Source organism: Anguilla rostrata, chromosome 12 (genome assembly GCF_018555375.3).
Source record: "Anguilla rostrata isolate EN2019 chromosome 12, ASM1855537v3, whole genome shotgun sequence".
NCBI classification, from domain to species: Eukaryota; Metazoa; Chordata; class Actinopteri; order Anguilliformes; family Anguillidae; genus Anguilla; species Anguilla rostrata.
This window is the reverse complement of record NC_057944.1, coordinates 9,046,097-9,065,809: the sequence shown is the minus strand read 5'-3', so window position 1 is coordinate 9,065,809 and position 19,713 is coordinate 9,046,097. Positions and strand designations below refer to the sequence as shown.

General features: G+C 45.7%; 1 long non-coding RNA gene across 4 annotated transcripts in view; it reads left to right on the top strand.

Annotated features, from left to right (window-relative positions):
- Nucleotides 1-19,290, top strand: part of LOC135235914 (uncharacterized) — a 240,779-nt gene extending 221,489 nt beyond the window's left edge. For 3 of the 4 annotated variants that reach the window (XR_010324464.1, XR_010324462.1, XR_010324460.1), the window contains one exon: nucleotides 15,131-19,290. This is a non-coding gene — a long non-coding RNA (uncharacterized LOC135235914). The remainder of the gene's footprint in view (nucleotides 1-15,130) is intronic. The other variant, XR_010324461.1, reaches the window with a different exon arrangement.
- Nucleotides 19,291-19,713: the final 423 nt, after the last annotated feature.

Sequence of the window (19,713 nt, the reverse complement as noted above, 5' to 3'; positions counted from 1 at the left end):
CTGATGTTTTGTTTCCACTTTTGTGGAACTTTATTGTAAATAAAACTCTTGTGCATTGCTAAACCAGCCTACCAATCATTCAAACACTTATGTTACCCCCCTTCACCCCTAGATGCCGAGGGTTTTGTAGCATAACTGGGGGCCTGTCTGCGATTTCTTTCTTCTCCTGACTAATTGGTTATTTGATTAGGCTTGGTGTTTGGGTGACACTGCAGCTGGAGTAATAGAGTAGTGTAACTGTTTCTCTCAGGCAAACTTAGGCGTGGCAACCAGTGGTTTCCATGTGGGGTCATCTCTGAACAACCCTACTTGGAAGGCGTTTGAGAGCTACCGCAAGGCAGATTCATTAGCCATAGCAGCAGCTTTTAATTTTTCAATTCCATGGCGAACTGTTAAGCAAGACTCGTTTGTTTTTAGAGAAGCTGGTGAAAGAGGAGACATGCTGTGGCAGTGTGAAAGGTGTTGACGGGGAGGACACTGGGGTAAAACCCACCTTGCCGCTTTTTAATTACCCATTTTCAGTGTCCACTGGGTCTAGAGATGAGGCTCGTGTTAAAGCTATTCTGTCGTGTCTCCAGATGGAGGCCCAAGATGGTGCACATGCATGAACTCCATTCCATAGGACGGAGATGGAGGCAGAGATGGAGAAGGCTGTTAACGTTCATAGGCTGGAATTTGAGACTGAGGTTGCAAAGGAGGTCAGACTTTGACGGATAGAGCTGGAAGCACTGAAGAGTGTTTCCAAATGTGATGCTCCATCTGGCATCTTCAGAGGCTTTGAGTATGTTCACTTCCTCTGTTTCTCTACCAGCACACCCCTTTGAGGGGAGAAAAAGCCTTGCCTTGGTTCCTCCAATCCCAAGAGACTGAAGTTGATATTTAGTGTAATGCAGGGGTTCCCAAACTCAAACCTGCCCCCGAACCTGTTTAGTGGGATTGTTTATTCTCTTAAGCTACATCATGTCAGAAAGAGCTATGCGTACCTTAAATAATAATATTCCCAAGTTCATATGGTGCTTATTGTGTTATATTACAAACAATTGAATAAAAACAGGTAACACTTCAAAATAAAGACTGAAGAGAATCAATAGGCCCCCAATTAGTGAAAGCGTGGACACCTGGCCACTAAAACTAACCATCTGGAAGATAATGAATAATTGGAAGACAAAGGAAATGATAATGTGTCAAACCTGCATTGTGTTTTTAAGTTTAAGGAGAATATTATTGAATGAAATGCGTGTTCAGTAAGCAAATTAGGAACCTATTGATTTACCTCTGTCTTTCATTTGATCAAAATAAGTTCTTTCTTTTTATGTCATTTTTTTTTTTGCAATGTAGCACAATATCAACAGTGGAATTTAATTCTTTGTGGAATGCAAAGCCATTTCAGACCTAATATGGCTTAAGGGGTTAAATAATCCCTCTAAACAGGAAAATGCACGTAATTAAGAAAGATTAGCATTGGGATTGCGATTGTGGTTGGACGAAAAACCAGCATACACAAGGACTGAGTTTAAGAGCTCCCGGTTTAATCTGTTTGCTGCTTCGCTGCATCGGTCTAAAGAGGTTTGGCCTTTGTTGCTCCAGTATAAATTGATTTGCAAAGCCCAGGAGGTTTGGTAAAGGTGTTTTCCCTTGAAGATGTTTTGCAATATGAGTCTTAAGATTGTTCTACTGTGTGCCCGTGAGCTTGTGCTGGAAGCCTATCGATTTAGGAGTCATAAGAAAACAGCCAACCAGGCTTCTGCTGAATTTGCCAAAGAAAGGGAACCGATTTTGTGGTGTGCTGTGAGCGAGGCTTCAGATTTAGACCCTCTGCGTGAGCTACTTCTGTTAGAGGTGTTTAAGAGTTGTTTACCTGAGCACATTTCGTTTTACTTCAGTGAGCAGGGAGTGACTTCCCAACAGCAAGCTGCTGCACTTGGTGGTGAGTTTGTGTTAGCCCGTAAGTGTCTTTAGAAGTTAGCTTGACGTCGTCTTTCACAGAAGTTCTGTTGCTGTCACTTCCGACTTTCATCTTAGACAACCAGTGACTCCCCCACTTTTAAAAACAGAGTAGGAATGTTACTACTGCCATAAACTGGGTCATGCTACTGTTGAGCGTGTCTCGTTGAAACACAGGCAGCAATAGCCATCCCAATATGTCAAGCAACCTAAAGGAGTTGGCTTGATTAAAACAGCCCCAGCTTCCTGTTCTGGTGGTGTTGAGCAGAAAATAACGGCGTGTTCCTGATCCTTGTTTCAGGCCATTCATTTTTTACAGGGGTTGGTATCCTTGACAGGAAGCCCAAAAAGATCAGTGGCCTGTTGAAATTTTAAGAGATAATGGTGCCTCAGACATTTATTCTTGTGATTCTGATATACTGCCTTTGTCTGAGCTATCATCTTGTGGTTCTAGTGTACTAGTTCAAGGCATTGAGATGGGCTTTGTGACTCTGCCTTTGTATGGTGTTCACGTGCAGTCAGAATTAGCAAGTTGGTTCTTTAGAATTAGTATGCGGCTTTCATTACGAGTTACAGATGGGGACTTGTTACACAATTCAACACTTTCCAGTTGTAAGTGATTGAGCTGTGCACATTTAACAACGGACATTTGCAGATTTTCTGCCATACTTGTTCTTTAAGGAGCACGTATATAAAGATGAAGAATAGACACCTTTCTCTTGCCAGAACGCGATTTTCTGTGGTACACCTGCTCTCTTGTGAGGATGTACTGCACGTTTATCCCCACAAATATTTTGAAACCGTAACAAACATGGAAGCCATTCAGCTTGCAACAATTGTGGTGTGTGCTGCATTGGGAAAAAAAAAAACTTGCTTAGTTGAATACAGACACCCATGGGTCTGCCAAAAGTCTATTTTTTTGCACTCCAGAAAGTGAACTCAGCCATCGCACATGTTGCATCTTAGGTTTACGTCCGTATCCCGCATTCTCTTCCTTTGTTGCGAATTTAAAATTTTCATTGGCTGTTGCGATTCGAGTCTTTCACAACTTCAAACCACAGGATTATGTAAAGACTACCCCCGATAATATGAGACATGTTTGATTTAATCCTGGCATTGCTGACATGGGATAGTATATGAGAGATTTGACTCTTTCACTCCCGCGTACAACAGTTGCAGCTGCAACTCAACAGCACAACCACCCTGGACTACTGCAGGCTCCGCCCGATCGCAAATCGGCCTTGAAAGTCAGGCAGCGCGTCCCCAGCTTAAGGGCGTTTCCTTTATCATGTGCAACGATGCAGCCAGAGGCAACGTCTAGCCTGCGCTGGAGGTTTTAGACAGACAGACAGGGAATCTGTCTGATGGCTTGTCACAGAATGTTCCTGATGTGTTTCCCAGCATGAGTTGTCACAACACCGACAAAAAGGCACTCTCAGAATTGGCTGTGACATTCTCGAATCTCTTCGGCTACCAGTAACTTGTGAATCACTCGTTACGGAGCAAAAAAGCTGACTCAGCTCTTAGCCAGTGCTTCTCCTCTGCTCTTAATTCAGAGGAAGCAAACAGGATGTTTGCTTACTTTCTAGATAATGGAGATTTGATGTGCAAGGGGAGGCTTCATGCTGGCAAGCAGGCAGCTGTGGAGCACACTGCTGTTCCCTCTCTTTATCTAGTTAGCACGTACTGTACCTAGCACATGATCACCCTTGGTCTGGGTGTTTTGATGTTGTGAAAATGTATCACTGAATTCTCTGACTTTTCTTTTGGCCTGGTTTGAAGTCGGATTACTGCTCATTACTGTCATACCTGTTCTACCTGTCAAGTTACAGCATAGTTTAACAAAGTGGTTCTGCCTCCCCCTCTGTGTCCAATCCCTGTAACCAGGTGAATGATTTTGAGTAGGCCTATGTGATGGTGGGTTGTGTGGTTCCATTGCTGAAGGCTAGGTCAGGTAACCAGTTCTTAATTGACCATAACGTGTGCTGCAACTTGTCTTCCCGAGGCCATCCCTCTTTGCAAGCTTACAGCTCTGGTAGTCAAAGTTGGTTTTTTTTCTTCTTTGTTTGGACTGCCTAAAATAGGTGACTCACCAAGGCACAAACATTCTGTCTAAGTTGTTTCAGCAGCTGTTGAAGACCTTGAGCATAACACATGGAGTGTTTGGTGCTTATCTTCCTGAAACATGGGGTATGCTTGAAGGCTGGCATCAGACATTCAAGTCCATGCTGTGTAAGATTGGGATGAGGGTGTTCCTAGGTTTCAGCCCAGTGGAACTTGTTTTTGGTCTCGCAATTTGAGGACCTTTAAAAATTCTTTAACAGCTGTTGTCAAATAGTCAAAGTTTCAACCACTAATGTGTTAACCAGACGATGTTGGCCAGTTCTGAGAGCATCTGCATCCAGAGGTATTTAAATCTATTTTTATACCATTTCCCAGCAGTACATTTCTGTTTCATAAATTCTGTTGTCCGTGCTTAAAGTGTCAATCCTTCATTTTTCTGTTTTTGTAGATTTGGCCACATCTGTGGTGACAACCCTTGGTTTTCATGATTCAAGTGTTCCATTCTAAACAAAGCTACAACCCCCAACAAACCGGCACAGTGTTTAATTTTCTTATTGGATAATTCAGCGGTGGTGTATTTTGGTGAAAGACTTCCTAGTGGTAACATTTTTGTCCAGCATGGTAATATTGAACAACTGTCAGAGTGTGTAAGTGTGATGGAAGTAAATATGCTTACAATCACATTTTTTTTTGTCCTGAACTCTGAAAAACTAAGAAAAGGAGGTTAGCCAATGTCTTGATGAGCATAATATGAACCCATGAAACATCTTTTACCTAAAGTAGTTGGAAATGCATCAAGCCACTGCTATAACGACCTAAATAGCTCCATAATGTTTGGGACAAAGACATATTTTTGCTCCGTACTCCACAATTTTAGAGCCAAATCAAGAATATGTCCTTGTACCAAACATACAGTATATACACAGTGAGACCCATAATGCTTGGGACAAACAAAGGCATATTTTTTCCCCTACATTGGCTTTGAGCTACAAAATGTTTGGGACAAAGAGATATTTTGGTCTGTACTCCACAATTTTAGATCAAAAAATTCACGAGCGCTTAAAATGCACACTCAGCTTTTATTAAAGGGTATTTTTATACATTTCGGTTTCACAAGCAAACAAGAGACGAGCCTGACATTTGGTCAGATGATTTATTGAAATGTGTAGACGTGGAGAATATGTGTATCAGCTCTCATATGAGGTAATGTCAGCCGCACATTTCTCCCTGCTTGACTTAGCGCCTTCGTCTTCTCTTTCGCAATGGCGTTCTATAAAAACGTCTCTTCTCGCTGGATTTATTATGATAGTCAAATATCGCACAAATCGTGACCGTGTCTGAAATAGCTTGCTATGAGTCAACTGTATAAAGCAGTTATTCAAACTGTAGATACGTTAAACCCATCCAATTTACTTCACTGAAGCGGCAGTTGCGTTTTTTTAGAACTTTAGCAGTAAAATAAAACGAACTGAACGCATAAACCTAGATTTTCTTTCTTTAGAGGCTAGCTTGCTAGCGGGTGACGTTACCCTGTCTCCAGCCCTCTCTTTGTTTGTATTCAGTAGGAGGGGCAACCTGTGACGGGCATCGTCTGATGCCCACCCATGGACCCTAAGTAGCCGCCTGCTGTAGTCCTTAGTAAAACAGGTACCTGGAGCATGCGCAGTAATTTGGGGCTGTATCTCTGCACTCACTCCAGTCAGAGAGCTGGATGAGAGCTCGTTTTAATCAGGAGGACAGCTACTCTCCTGCAAGCAAAAGTTCAGTTTACGATTGTACGATTGTTCAGTTTTTTCATTGTAGACCAGAACGTGTGTTACAGGCACCAGATTCACAGGTGCTTCATCGACCAATCCGGAGTATGCGTGATCCGAAAACGGCCATGATCCCGTCCCCCGTCGCCCCTGACGACCACCAACTGAACGCGAAAGGAAAGCCAGTGGAGGACCAGCTCCTTCCTGTTGTTCCTCACCAGTTTTGTCAGATTTATCACACATCAGACCCAGCGGGCAACTGTCCTGTTTCCACGAACAGCAGAGAGGTAAAAGATGTGCTTTTACACAGCGTAGGCTGCTGGCAGATGTTTTTTGTCGATATTTCATAAAAACGTCTGAAAACATCCAGAAACAAAAGCATTGTAAAAAGGAGTAACAGCTCTAGAGAGTAGGGAGAGAGAGAGCTGGCTGCAGTGTTTCAGTTGCAGTTCTTCTCTGTCACTCTTGGGACTGTTTACATCACATGGGTGTGTGGGTACATGGGCAGCCTGAGGAGGTTTGAGGGTGAGAGAGAGGGGGACAACAGAGAGAGAGAGATAGGGAAAACAGAGAGAGAGAGAGGACAGACAGAGGGGGAGGGAGAGACAGACAGAGCGGGGGGACTAGACTGGATACCAGCAGGGCTGTCAGGCGGGTGGAGGCGGGGCGGGGGGTTGGGCTCTACCCTGATTGCTTTTTTCCATCTCAGATTTCATTTTCTCACCCTTATACAGACAAATGAAAGAAGGGAAAGAGAGGAGATGGGCTGTGTAAGAGAGAGAGGAGATGACCTGCTAGGGGGCAGAGGTTTCACAGAACCCATGTATGTGTGCACTGGTGGGGTGTACCAGCAGGGGAGGGGGGGGGGGTGGCTGAAACACACTGCTTCTTTGCTTCAGAGCACAGTGGCTCTTTGCTGGAATCACTTTTCATCATAGTCCGATCATTTCTGTTTTCCTGCAGAGCACCCTTATTCTCTCTCTCTCTCTCTCTCTCTCTCTCTCTCACTCTCGCTCGCTCTCTCGCTCTCTCTCGTGATCTTCCCAGGAAACACGTGCAGAGCACTCATGGGCTTGGACAGTAAATATGCTTTTGAACGCTGATGTCACTGGGAGAGATGCACACTTCTTCTGTTTGTCTGCGGTGTGACTTTTGAATGTCGGCTTTTATATTACACTTTACTTCAATCTCGTGGGAAACCAGGTCGGGGTTATCCTTCTGCGGTTTTCTTTACCTTTTACTGTAAAATCATTCATTTCTCTGATGGATTTCTGATATTTTAGGCTCAAAAAATCCGGGGGAAAAAAGTTTTTTGAATTTGTCAAACTAATTTCAGGCATTCAGTTTGAAAAACTTACATTATATGAACAACTAGAGTAATGATGAGGCATTAGGCTGGCTTGTGTTTCTGAGAATATCTCTATTCTCAAGTTGAAGCAGACACAAGGAGACAGCATTTGCATTCAGGCAGTCTAGGCAGTAAGTGCTCCACTATTCACCGTTGTGGCAGTGCTATATGTGGATTGCATTGTTTATTTAAGGACTTTTAGATCTCTCTCTTTTTAAAAATTGTTTTAATGAAAAGATCTCGGCATTATGCTAAGAGGCAGCTTTGAAGTGTCTCTGAAGAGCTGTGGGAGAGGAGAGAATGGGAAGCACTCTGGAGCGCCTGTGCCTCTCTCTCTCTCTCTTTCTCTTTCTCGCTCTGTCTATCCAGCTCTTTCTCTCTCTCTTGCTCTATCTCTCACTCTCTCTCTCTCTTTCGCTTTGTCTCTCACTCTGTCTCTCTCTCTGTCTTTCCAGCTCTCTCTCTCTCTCTCTCCCTCTCAGGCCTGTAAGCTTCTCTCATCTCCTCTCAGGCTGTAAGCGTATTTCAGTGCTGGTTGAAGGCGACACGTGATTTCATGTTTGCCAAAACCTGCATCCTTCATTTTCCCCTGGAGCTGAGCCGCTTGAACACGCAGAGCTTTATGTCTCGGATCGGAGCGAAGCAGCAGCGCTCGCTGTGTGTGCAAATCACCCATCGACATCTTTCCTGGAGTGCAAAGGAAGGCCGTCTCCCTCCCTCTCTCTCTCCCCCTCTCTCTCTCTCGCTCTCCCCCCTCTCCCCTCGAGCCAACAGCAAGTCCTGTTCAGTGCAAATGGATGGACAGGTCCTCTGCTCTGGTGCTTTCTAGCTGAGCCGTCTGAAATGAGGATTAATCTACTGCAAGCCCCTGTAATGACAGCGAGGCGAACTCATCAAGCTCCACTAAGCAGAGAGCGCAGCACCATACTCAGCTTGCCCCTACTTAAGATGTTTCCTCAAGGAGAGGGGGGGGGGGTAAATTTAAGGTTAAGCTGAGTTTCTGTTCCAGGGAGGGGGGGTATTTAGTGTTTCCATGGTGATGCCCCCCTCCCCTACATTTTGGGTCCGATTAGGGCCTTTTAGGTGGTGAGGGTTGATGACTTTGCCAGCCGGTGCAGAAGGATGGCTTAAGCTGCAGTGATCTGAATCCCGGACAGTTAACCTTGCACTGCACGAGATGCGAAGCTACTTGAAACTTAAGTGAAATTTAAGAAATCCGTCAGTCACAATGATTTTTCCAAAAACCTCACCAATTCGACTCATTTAACGTCTCTCCAAACACAAAGCCACGTCTTCTCTTCCATGCTGTACAGTCTTAAATCCAAAGCACAGCCACACAGATGCTCACCAGCTTTACTTAAGGAGACTACAGTTACGCACTGTGGCTGCCGTGGTACCCATGTTGGCATTTGGCTTCAGCAGATAGATATATGCAGCCGCATAAACGCTGTTAGAATGTAAAGTACAAGCCGGCTGGAATCTACTAAAGCCGGTCAACGAGTAATGCGCCAGCTTGCTCACTGACTCTGGGTAGAAGACCTTTAGAAAGGGCATTGGATCCTGAAGAGTTGTGTCACAGCTTCACTGATGGTCCGATGGTGGCCCTAGAGGAAAGGTCATGGGGTCGCCAAAATCAATAGGACCCTCCCTCTTGGGAACATCAACGTGCAGAGCCGATTCCATGGGAATCTGTCTGTTACTTTTTCGATATATGTCAATCACAATTTGAAAGTTTGGCCTAATGGTGGTGCTAGAGGAAAAGCTATGGTGTCACCAAAATCAATAGGTTTCTTCCTCTTGGGAACATGAATGTTCTCTGCAAATTTCATGGCAATTCGTCCTCTGCTTTTCTAAATACGTCTGACACGGACTGAAAGATGGATGGACGGATGGACGGGGGTCATTACATAACCTGCTTGGTGGAGGCAACGATTAGGGTTAAAAAGAAGGTTGGAGATAAACGTGGCTCCTCAGTCTCAGCCCCCCCCCCCCCAACAGCCCTTTGACCTGTGGTATGTAAAGCTGTGTGGTAGTAATATCTGCCTTTCAGGAGCCGGGGTGAAGGAGAGTGTCAGAAGAGTTACCGCACACGACTCTGCCCACTCCCCACCCCGCCCTGGCACGAGCTCTCACCTGCCCATAAACCTGCAGCTCAGACACAAGCTGAGGGTCGCCTCACACCTGTCCGTTCGGCGTGTTCGGGTCTTAGTACCCGCAGCGCACGCAGACAGAGGGGACGGGGACCGTCTGCGGCCGCAGCCTCACCTTGTCTGCCGTGTGCGGTGTGGCTGCTAGGGCACCTGCGGTTATGAAAATCACGTCAGCGAGAGGCTCGTTCAGCCAGCTCTGGGTAGGATAATGGCTTAAAGACTCTGTGTCATTAGGCCATTATCCTACTCTTCTCGGGTCTCATACCTTTTAATACACTACACACTCCACTTTTAGTACACTACACACCCCACCTTTTAGTACACTACACACTCCACTTTTAGTACACTACACACCCCACCTTTTAGTACACTACACACTCCACTTTTAGTACACTACACACTCCACTTTTACTCAAACCTTTTAGTACAACAACTCCACTTTTAGTCCTCCCCCCCTTTTGTGAGTTATCACACTCACTTTTAAGTAACTACAACCCACTTTGAGTACACTAACACATCACTTTAGTACACTACACCCACCTTAGTTCACACTCCCTTTAGTATAATTCCAGTAATTGCCAAACTCAATGGAAGAGTGGCGGTTGGGGGATGCTTCCCCTGTTTGGTGGTGTAGTCGCGTGAGTGTGTGGTAATCAGAGAGGGTGAAACAAGACACAGTACCCCAACAAGTGTGGAGGGGCAGGGCTGGTCACGACGTGTGGTGTGTTGTTTCCTGTGGTAATGAGGATCCTGGCGCAGGTGCGAGTGGGCCGGAGGGGGGGTGTGGCGGTGCTCGCTTCACAATGAGCCCCACTGGGAGGACCCAAACGGGGCTGAGACGGGCTCCCAGGCCCACATAGACTTGTCACTGCCACCAATTAGGGACAGGCACCCTAGCCCTCAGCCCCCACCCCTTTTTTTTTCTGTTCAAATACATCACACATTTCCTGCAGTTTGCTAACAGATGACACTGTAGCCCACAGTGGAAGAACAAACAGTTAATTTTCTGACTGAGAGACAGAACATGTCCGAAAGGTGCTGATCCTGGATCAGCCTTCCGCTGTGTGAATCCAGTAGAATGCAGCTCAGGATAACAGGGAAGCTTATGGCTTGTCCGGGGCAGAATCCAGGAATACATTGATTCCTTTTGGCTGTGATGACAGAGTGCTGGCTAACATGATGCATATTCAGAAAAATCCCATCTCTCTGATGTTACCCCCCCGCCTGACTCCACCTCCCCCCTCCCCCCGTCCCTCTTTTGGGACCGGGGGCTGGGGGGGGGGGGGGAGAGCAGAAGGAACCAGAGAGGCTTCTGGGAGCTGTCACATACCGCATGTGCCACGGAATAATTTGCAAGCTGGCCAATTATTCAGGCAATTCCCCCCTCGCCCATGTAAATGACTGTTGCACACATGTCAACAGCTAATGCATTCACTGCTGGGTATGTACACAGCCCCGCCTGGCTCTGTACAACACCGTCGCCTGTCCTCACGGAGCATGTGTGAACCAGCCACCGCGCCCCCCCCCCCCCCCCAGCTCCTTTACACTCATCGCAAGCGTTCCGCTCCCTCCCTCTCTTCTCCTTTCGTCCTTCTCCTTCTTTCTCTATCACACTGTTTCTCTTTTTTCTTTCACTCATGCCTTCATACCCTCTCTCTCTCTCTCTGTCTTTCTCTCAGTGCCTTTTTTCTTTCTCTCTCCACTCATCCCACTGTCTTGGCGCTTCTCTCAGAAGCGCGCTTTCTCTCCCTCCGTGTCTCTCCTTCTCTCCCCCCCTCTCTTTCTCTTGCTGTCTCTTCTGTGGATAAAGCACTCATCCATCAGTGCAGAAAAGAGAGACACGCGTGCCCTCTAAAACTCCTCCTTTGAGGGGGATAATCGCGGTGGCCGCCTGTGCTCTGCCCTCATTGGTCAGGCAGGTTAGGAGGCAGCCTGTGCTCTGCCCTCATTGGTCAGGCAGGTTAGGAGGCAGCTGCTCATCCATCGATCCTGACGGTGATGAAGCGGCCTGGACAACAGTATTGAACGGTGAATGAAGTCATTTGACCAAAGTGAACATAGTTCGTTTTTTTATTTTTTATTTACGTGTTTTTTTTGCCGGCGAGGGGGGGTTGTCATAGCAACAGAGGAGCGGCAGTTGAAGCCAGACCTGGATCTTGTTCATAATTTCGCCGCTAATTACGTTCTGGTTTCGTGGCAGAAAAGTTTTCATTTTTGGTCTTTGTTATTATTACTGGACCATTCACAGAGTGGTTATAAATGCATGAAGATTGGAACAGCCACACTTTTAGTGTGCGTGTGTGTTAGTAACCAGTGAGTGATGTCAGTCACAATAAGATGCAATGTGCAGCGCAAAGTCGCTGACGAATGGCCCCGTCGTTTTGACGGACATTATTTCTATAAGGCATTGATAACTTACCCTCATTATTAATATGTTTACCTGATGTGGGCCATTAATACCTGTGCCAGGGGGTTATTGATTCGAACTCCCGGGTGAAATAAAGGAATTAGCCCCCTCCCGCCGCATCCATCTCGATGCGGATGGCCGTGGGTAATGAAGACATCGCTCACGCTCTGCGAAATCCCACAAAGCTTAGCTTTAAAGTCCTTTCCATCTTTTAACATGTCAGGGTTTCTTCATCATCAGCGAGCCGTAAATCCGCTCAGAGCTCAGGAATGGAGCCATAATTAATTTTTTGCGTGTAGCGCAGTTTTTCGGGGGGGGTGGGGCGGTGGGTGGGTCTTGCTCACAGAAAAGACTCAGGATAGTTATGGGCGTGTGCTGGACTCTGTAGGCTTCAGGAAAGATAGAGGCTCAGCCGTACAATCAGGAGACCGACCTTTAATGAGCCTTTTGTAACATTGCTGCGTGTGTGTGCGTGTGTATGTGAGTGTGTGCACACTCATGTGTGCGTGTATGTGTGTGCAAGTGTGTGTGTGTGTGTGCAAGTGTGTGTGCGCGAGTGTGCATGTGTGCGTGTGCATGCATGCGTGTTTGTGTGTGTGTGTGTGAGGGTGTGTGTGCGTGTACATACATGCGTGCATGTTTGTGTGTGTGTGAACATTTGTCCTTTAATAAAATTAAATGAAAGTGCTTATTCATTTTTCCTTCACAAGCGCAGTCTGTTGAGTTCCTTTCATTGATTGATAAGCTCACAAAACTGCTGTTCTGAAGAAAGACGATTGAAGAGTGAGGCTAAGTAGGGCTAATGATTGTTGAACTAGGCCTGTGTTAGGGGTCCTGTTATTGTCTGACATGTAACAGAATGAATGATGCTGTAGGCCAGGTCACTCTTCTCAAAGGGAGAGAGACCTTTAGAGTACAACTGAAGTGCAATTTGGATGAAAGCAGGGGCTTGCATGCAAAGCATTCATACATATTCAGATTTTTTTTTATTGCCGAGATCAAAATATGCATATCTGATAACGAAGTGGCGTATGCAGAAATATCTCTCGAAAGGTCGACAGGTTTGCCTTTTAAAATGCAGCAAATCTGGGGTTTGTAAAGAGTCCTCGTTTCCATTTCAGAGTGCTTTGGCTGCATTCATTCTTCCAGTTGCCAACACTGAGATTACACCTGCTCCACAACCAAGGCCAGGTAAGAGTGAGAAGCTGCTGTATGGCATCTTGCCTGCACTTTTTAAATGCTTGTGTGACCACCACGTCTTTGGTTGGGCTCATGATGTCAGTTCCTGTTTGAAAGGGAGTATGGGTAGAAGTCACATTTTTTCATTCGCGGCTGTAAAATCCTGTTAAGTTTGAGTGGGGAAGGCTTCTTCGCACTGAACAGCAATAACAGGCCTGGCACCAGTGACATTTTCATGACATCAGATTTGGCACCTTCATCTGACACTGGCTCTGTGAGAGAGAAGTAAAGGTCTGAATAAGTTCTGTATAGCACTGCATTACTTGTGTATAGTGTATAGTTCTGTATAGCACCACTGCGTTACCTGTGTATGTATATCTGTATAGCACTGCTTATGTGTATAGTATGTCGTATACCATGCATTAGTGTGTATACTGTTTCTGATAGCATGACATTCTGTTATGATGTATAGTTCTGTATAGCACTACTGCGTTACTTGTGTATAGTGTATAGTTCTGTATAGCACTACTGCGTTACTTGTGTATAGTGTATAGTTCTGTATAGCACTACTGCGTTACTTGTGTATAGTGTATAGTTCTGTAAAGCACTACTGCGTTACTTGTGTATATAGTTCTGTATAGCACTACTGCGTTACTCGTGTATAGTGTATAGTTCTGTAAAGCCCTACTGCGTTACTTGTGTATATAGTTCTGTATAGCACTACTGCGTTACTCGTGTATAGTGTATAGTTCTGTAAAGCCCTATGAAGTCGTTACTTTGTGTATGTATAGTTCTGTAAAGCTCTACTGCGTTACTTGTGTATATAGTTCTGTATAGCACTACTGCCTTACTCAGGCACATTTACATCATGACTTGTTCCACTTACATTCATTCATTTATTAATTCTGCAGATGCACATTCCAGTTGATTTTCACAGTTCATATTTGTACATGTTTTCCATTTATGTGTTTTATTACAGTTGGTCAGGGGGAGTGCAGACAAACATAGTGTCCCACTTGGGTCTCAAACCTGTCTCCTCCTGTTTCGCTGTGCCTGTAGGTGTTAGCAGACCTCAGCCCTGTCTGTGGCCGTAGGACAGTGGCTGCCTCACTCTGATGCGAACATAGATTGCAGGAGATAGAGGAGGGTGGATTAGATTGAGCTTCTTTCCATTTGTAGATGGGATGAATAAAGTGGATTTACGGAGGCTATTTCAAGCCGACTTCCGTCAGCAGAACAATAGGGCGTAGGTGGGGATGACTTAAAGGTCAATTCCCCGCTGTTATTGGGCAGTATTTTTCAGAGTTACTCATGCGTCAGATAGCTTTCCAGGATTCTGGTGGAAGCAGATACCCTAGGAGCATTCAAGACCAGGCGCGATACAATTCTGAATACTCTTTGGGCAGCGGGAGAAGCGATGAGCCTGGATGAGCTGTTAAACGACTTTTAAACTTCCGATTTTTGAAAGTGCTTCCCTGCGAGGCCAGCATTTAAATCTTTCTGGCGTTGGACTGCAGAAGGGAGAGGATTTGGAGAGGAGACCAGAAGCTCTGTGGGCTGTGTGATCTGGCCTAGCCATGGGGCAGGTGGGCGGGGAGAGAGGTGGCAAGACCTGTCAGTCACACTGCAGTAATCCAAGACGTCATCACGGCGGCCCTAGTCAGAGGAGGGGGAGGAGCCAGAGCTGTCGATCACACACTGCCAGGCTCTAAGACCTCGCTATAGGCCAACGCGCTCGCTATAAGGATAGTCATTATTATGGCCCTCAAAAGCAGAATCACTCAAGTTCTGCCGTGTTGCGGGAGGTGGCTCCATGTCTCCTGGCCACTGACAGATGAAATTTCCCCTCACATGTACAAATATACACACTCAGAATTGTCCGTACGCACACACAAACATGCACATGCCCACACACACAAGACAGGTAATCTAACAGGTGCAGGCAAGAGGAGGATCACAAAAACGTAAGGTATTCTAAATGCAAGGGTGCTAGAAGTTTTTTTCCTTTCACCAAAGTTTGCAACCTTTCTAGAGTAGCCTTGTTTCAATAAGCACGACATGTTTTGTGATTGTTACATCAGCATTAGAATGCTCAGCTCAGAACATTCTAATCATATATTTGTGGTCTGGCACCTTAAAGGGTTAAACCTGATTGCTCTTTACTCTAAACCAGCTGGGAAGGTCATGCCGACAGTTTCAGCACTGCCTTGTTCCGAGTGCCACTGCGGTCTCTTGCACCTCTTTATTGAGCACGGAATTAAAGGTTTGTTTTCTTCTTTCACAGTGTCTGGCCTGGCATTAAGGAGCAACACCTCCGAAAAAGACCCTTAATTACATCACCTTCAGGCCCGGCTCTACCGTTTCCATGACGATACCGCACGGCGCAGGGCCCGTCCAGAGGACCTCTCCGCACCTGTCGGCCGCCATGTCGCGGCTTTGTTTACCGTCGCCTGGATACCGCCTCTGCGTTTCCCGGCAGGGATCATCAAAGTCATGAGTCATCCGGTCTGAGACTCGTCCCGATCGACCGCCCTCTCTCTCTCTACCGCCAGAACATCACCTTCATCCCCGTTCAGGGCCGGGGAGCGTCCTGTGGGCGTGCCCGCATCCTGCACACCATCCTGCTGGTTCAGCCAATGCCAACGTGCCACGCCTTTCCTGGCCGCACAGCCAAATCCTGTACGCGTCCTCGTGAGTAGTTCACCCAAACTTTATGCCCTTCCCCCGTGAGCTCGGCTAAATGCTACACGCCCTAAATGCACGGCATAGTTCTACGTTTCACATTTACCCAGAATGCTGTGGCATACTCCGGAATGAAAGGCTGGAATAATGTCAGAATGCTGCTTTCATGTTTATCGTATATTTCATTCATGGCATGCACTGGCACCAGTCTTTTTCTCCAAAGCATAAACGAGAGTTTCCTGGGTGAGAACCTGCAGACCTCCCCCCCTCCACCCCCTCCCCCCCGTCTGGCTCCTCCCCCTTCCCCTACTGAATCCCGTACACGATAAGCAAAGTGGTTTTATCACCTCATCTCTCTTGTGCCGAGACAGCTTGCCATCCCTGTGTTGTGTGGTGGGCGTGGTGAGGAACAACCCGTGTCCTGTCAGCCCGAGAAGGAAATATACATTTTTCTTCCCCCACCCCCTCGCTCCCCCATAAATCAGCGGGCGATCAGGCAGGGAGGGAGGGGCAGGAGTAAACGTCGATCCGAGTCCAGAGCCAAATTACGGGAACGACTTTGGGGCGGGGCAAGGATGCGTGTGTTGTCGTGACAGCACTCAGGACAGAGGCGGGAGGAGGGAAGCCAAGGCTGTCAATCACACCGCCGGCATTGTGAGGTCATAAGCACTCTGCTTGGGCCGTCTATCAAAAAAAAAAAAAGAGGCTGTTGTGACCTGGCAGGAGTTCAAACCCAGTCTCTGCTGCGTATACAGAAACTGGGCAGAAACGGCCCAGATTCTCATCTGCCTGTTGTAGTCCTGGGTTTGTGGTTTAGCTGCACTCTCACACTAGCCTGTGCTAAATGGGTTTTTATGACCACTGCTCAGACCCCCCGTGCCCTAGCAGCACTCTTGTTTGACCTCGCTGTTCCTCGTGTTACCATTGGCTGACTCCTGTCCACCTACGCACCCGTTCCTGCCGCTTTCCCGGTTCGATTGGCTAATTCAGTCCAACACTGCCCCCTGGTGTAGGATGCGAGACACGGCATCCAGTGCAGAGTCATGCTGAACAGCCCGGGGTGGAACTGGTCTGGCTTTGTGTGACATGAACGTTTTTGGCTTTCGTTCGTCCCCTCCCTCCCCAGGCTGGGATAGATGGGACGCCCTGTTGGCGGAACACTCCGTCGGCCTGCCATGTTTGGCAAAAGCTCTGCTGAACCCTGAGCTTGTGCCACTGCCTTCCACAGCTGCTGGTGTGTCTCCTTCTCTGTCCCTCCAGTTATTAAAACAGGGGCAGCCCATACAGACTATATGGTATATTTAATTATATGGTGTGAAAAATTCTAAATCTATTTAAATATATTGTGTAATATATGTATGGAAAACATATTTAAATATATTTAATTATATTAAATTATATATCCATCCATCCATCCATTACCCATATACACTTATCATGACCGGGGGGTATTGGAGCCTATCCCAGCATGCATGGGGCGATAGACCCACCTAAACTCTCTCTGCGACCATCTGACTGCATTTCAAAACTTTTGAGTACGTTCTGTGAAATCCTTCATTTTAAGTTGTACGGTGTCAGCGACCTTGCTACCAGTCATCAGAAGCTTTGATTTCCAATAAATACATTTCTCAAGAGGCACCCTGAGTACTGGCTGAAATCAGTGTTTTAGGGCTCCTAGTATGGAGATCAGAGTCCGGGGGAAAACCCCGGCGGGGTCTGAAACCGCTGGGAAGCGAAAGTTGGCTAAGCCTCGTCAAGCGTTTCGGGAAGAACCCTGCAGGTTTTGTTTTTCAGTGGCCTTTTCATTTGAGAAGGACAGGTAGCTAGCTAGCAAGAACGTCAGTGACTCTAAAAGTTAATTCCAGGAGAGTATTTTTATTCATTCATTTGTTTATTTATTTATTTTATTTATTTTTAATTAATTCTTTTTTAATTAAAAAAAAAAAAAAAAACGACAGACCAGAGTGACTCTGATGGATGTAGCTTGCCGTCAGTGTGTCGGTGGATCTTACTAGCCCGAGGAAGAGGAGTCGGGAAAGCCAAAAGCATAAGGAAAAGTTTGAATTATTATTTTGAACAGGCTTTAATGAGCTTGTGAAATAGTAGCTTTTATTGCTTTTTATCACACCATAATTTCAAGGGATAACTCGGCCAGCAAGCTCAGTAGTGAATTCTGAGTTCTGTGTGATATTAGAGACTGCATCTTTATCATTGGTATTTTACTGAAATATCTTGGGTTTTATAAATTTTATTTATTGCTTAACTGATATTGTTTTTATCATAGTTTTCTGTTTGAAAATTAAGAATGAAATGATTGACACCCTTGATAAATATTTCAGAGTGCTGCTGTGAAAGAGCATGCACACTCAGTCAACCTAACCTGTGTAAATAAAGGTTGATAATATAAAACGCTAACCACGAGGCACTTCCTGCAGGGCGCTTGGTTCTTTAACCGTCTCCTCCATGCCTTCAACTTCGATACCGTACTCTGGCTGGTACTCGGTTTAATCCCTGACAGATTATTTACGGATGCCATGTTCACTTTCAGAGCAGGGGTTGTGTGGGCAAGTGATGGGAGGGGCACTCCTGTCATTCTCAGTTAGGTAACCAATCAAGGCAGGGCATAAAAACATGCCAAACATACCCAAAATGACATTTTGAGCTCCAAGGAAGTGAAACTCTCTGGATATGTTTTTTAAAAAATGTTTTGTAATTATTTTTTTTAAACAACATTAACATGTTTGGTAGATATTGTGGAATAATTAAAAATGGCCAAAAAAAATTGGTCCATTAATGCAGGGGTTTTTGTTTTGCTTGATCAAATGAGGATTACGGAGGGAACTGTATATTGGAATGCCTGTTAGAAAGGTATTGTAACTGTTTTTTTCCACTAGACTTGTCTCTAACAATCAATCATTTATCATCTTCTGGGAAAAACTAGGTGTCACTTCTTAAATGTTTTTTTTTTTAATTTTTATAATCCCTTTGAACAGCCTGAATGCATGTCGTATGCAGAAGCCAATGAGTCTTACATTAGTACAATACGGTAGCTGTGCTTGCTGGGATTTGTCATCTGTCTGCTCTGCTGTGGTCGCGCGCTAGCCGTTTGCGCCACCGCGAGCTGCAGTGAACTTATGAACGCTCCCGCCGCGCAGGTTACGGGAATCAGGTAAGCGTGACTCACCGACGTCTACGACCTCACGTTTCCGCGGGGCTGGTTGGAATTCATGTTCCTATCCGCTTAACGCGCTGGTTTTTTCCAGTTGCTTCAGCCAGTCGAGTAAAAATATTATCGGGAGGCGGAATGGCCCTTGGCGGCTGCATCACTGACAGGGCTGGGGAGCGCAAGCTGAGAAAGGTCTGAGGTGAGTCACAGTAAACAGTTTATAAACTGTGTGAAAAGTCACTCTTACCCTCCGTAGTCTGCTGAAACGCGCGCCACTGAATGTCAAACAGAACTGAGCGGAGCCCCAACAACACTTTCACTTAAGTGAATGGAGAAGACCTTTTACATACGGTGACATGTTTGTTAGTTTTGATTTCACGCACCCGTGAGCGGTGCATTTAAATACTGGGAACAGTAGCGGAATACAGAAGCAGCGGTGTGAGTCTAACGGACAATTAGAGGTATCATTTAACCAAAGTGAAACTAGAAGAGAAACGATATCCTAACTACATAATTAATGGTCACTGTCCAAAAGAGCTGCCCCTTCAACTGAACACCATATGTTGACAGGTTTCTGCCCTCTAGAGGATAAAGGTGGCATATAAATTGTAGAGACAAGTTCCATGAGAAAGGACTTCGAGAAATTTTGTGGCAAGCCTGTTTCAAATAAGAAAATTTCTGTTGGCTTATTTAAGCCCCATTTTGTAATAGAATTGTATTGAAGTCATAATTATTATAATTTAAGTCATAACTATTTAGGATGGCATCATTTATATAATCCTAAAATTATGATAATCAGTGTTTTTATTTGGTGTGTAAATTCAGCAAAACCACTGAATTAATTGTTTCACCTCCTTTTCTGATTTTTATCAGTGTCCCCAGCTCTGCTGGTTTTATTGGGAGTGATGAATGTAATTGATACTCTTGACTGTTTTAGACGGTGTAGAGGTGAAGTTTAAAGCTGGATGTGTATTACTGTGGGTGTTGTATTTTGACATATGTGCCAGGATGGGCACTTT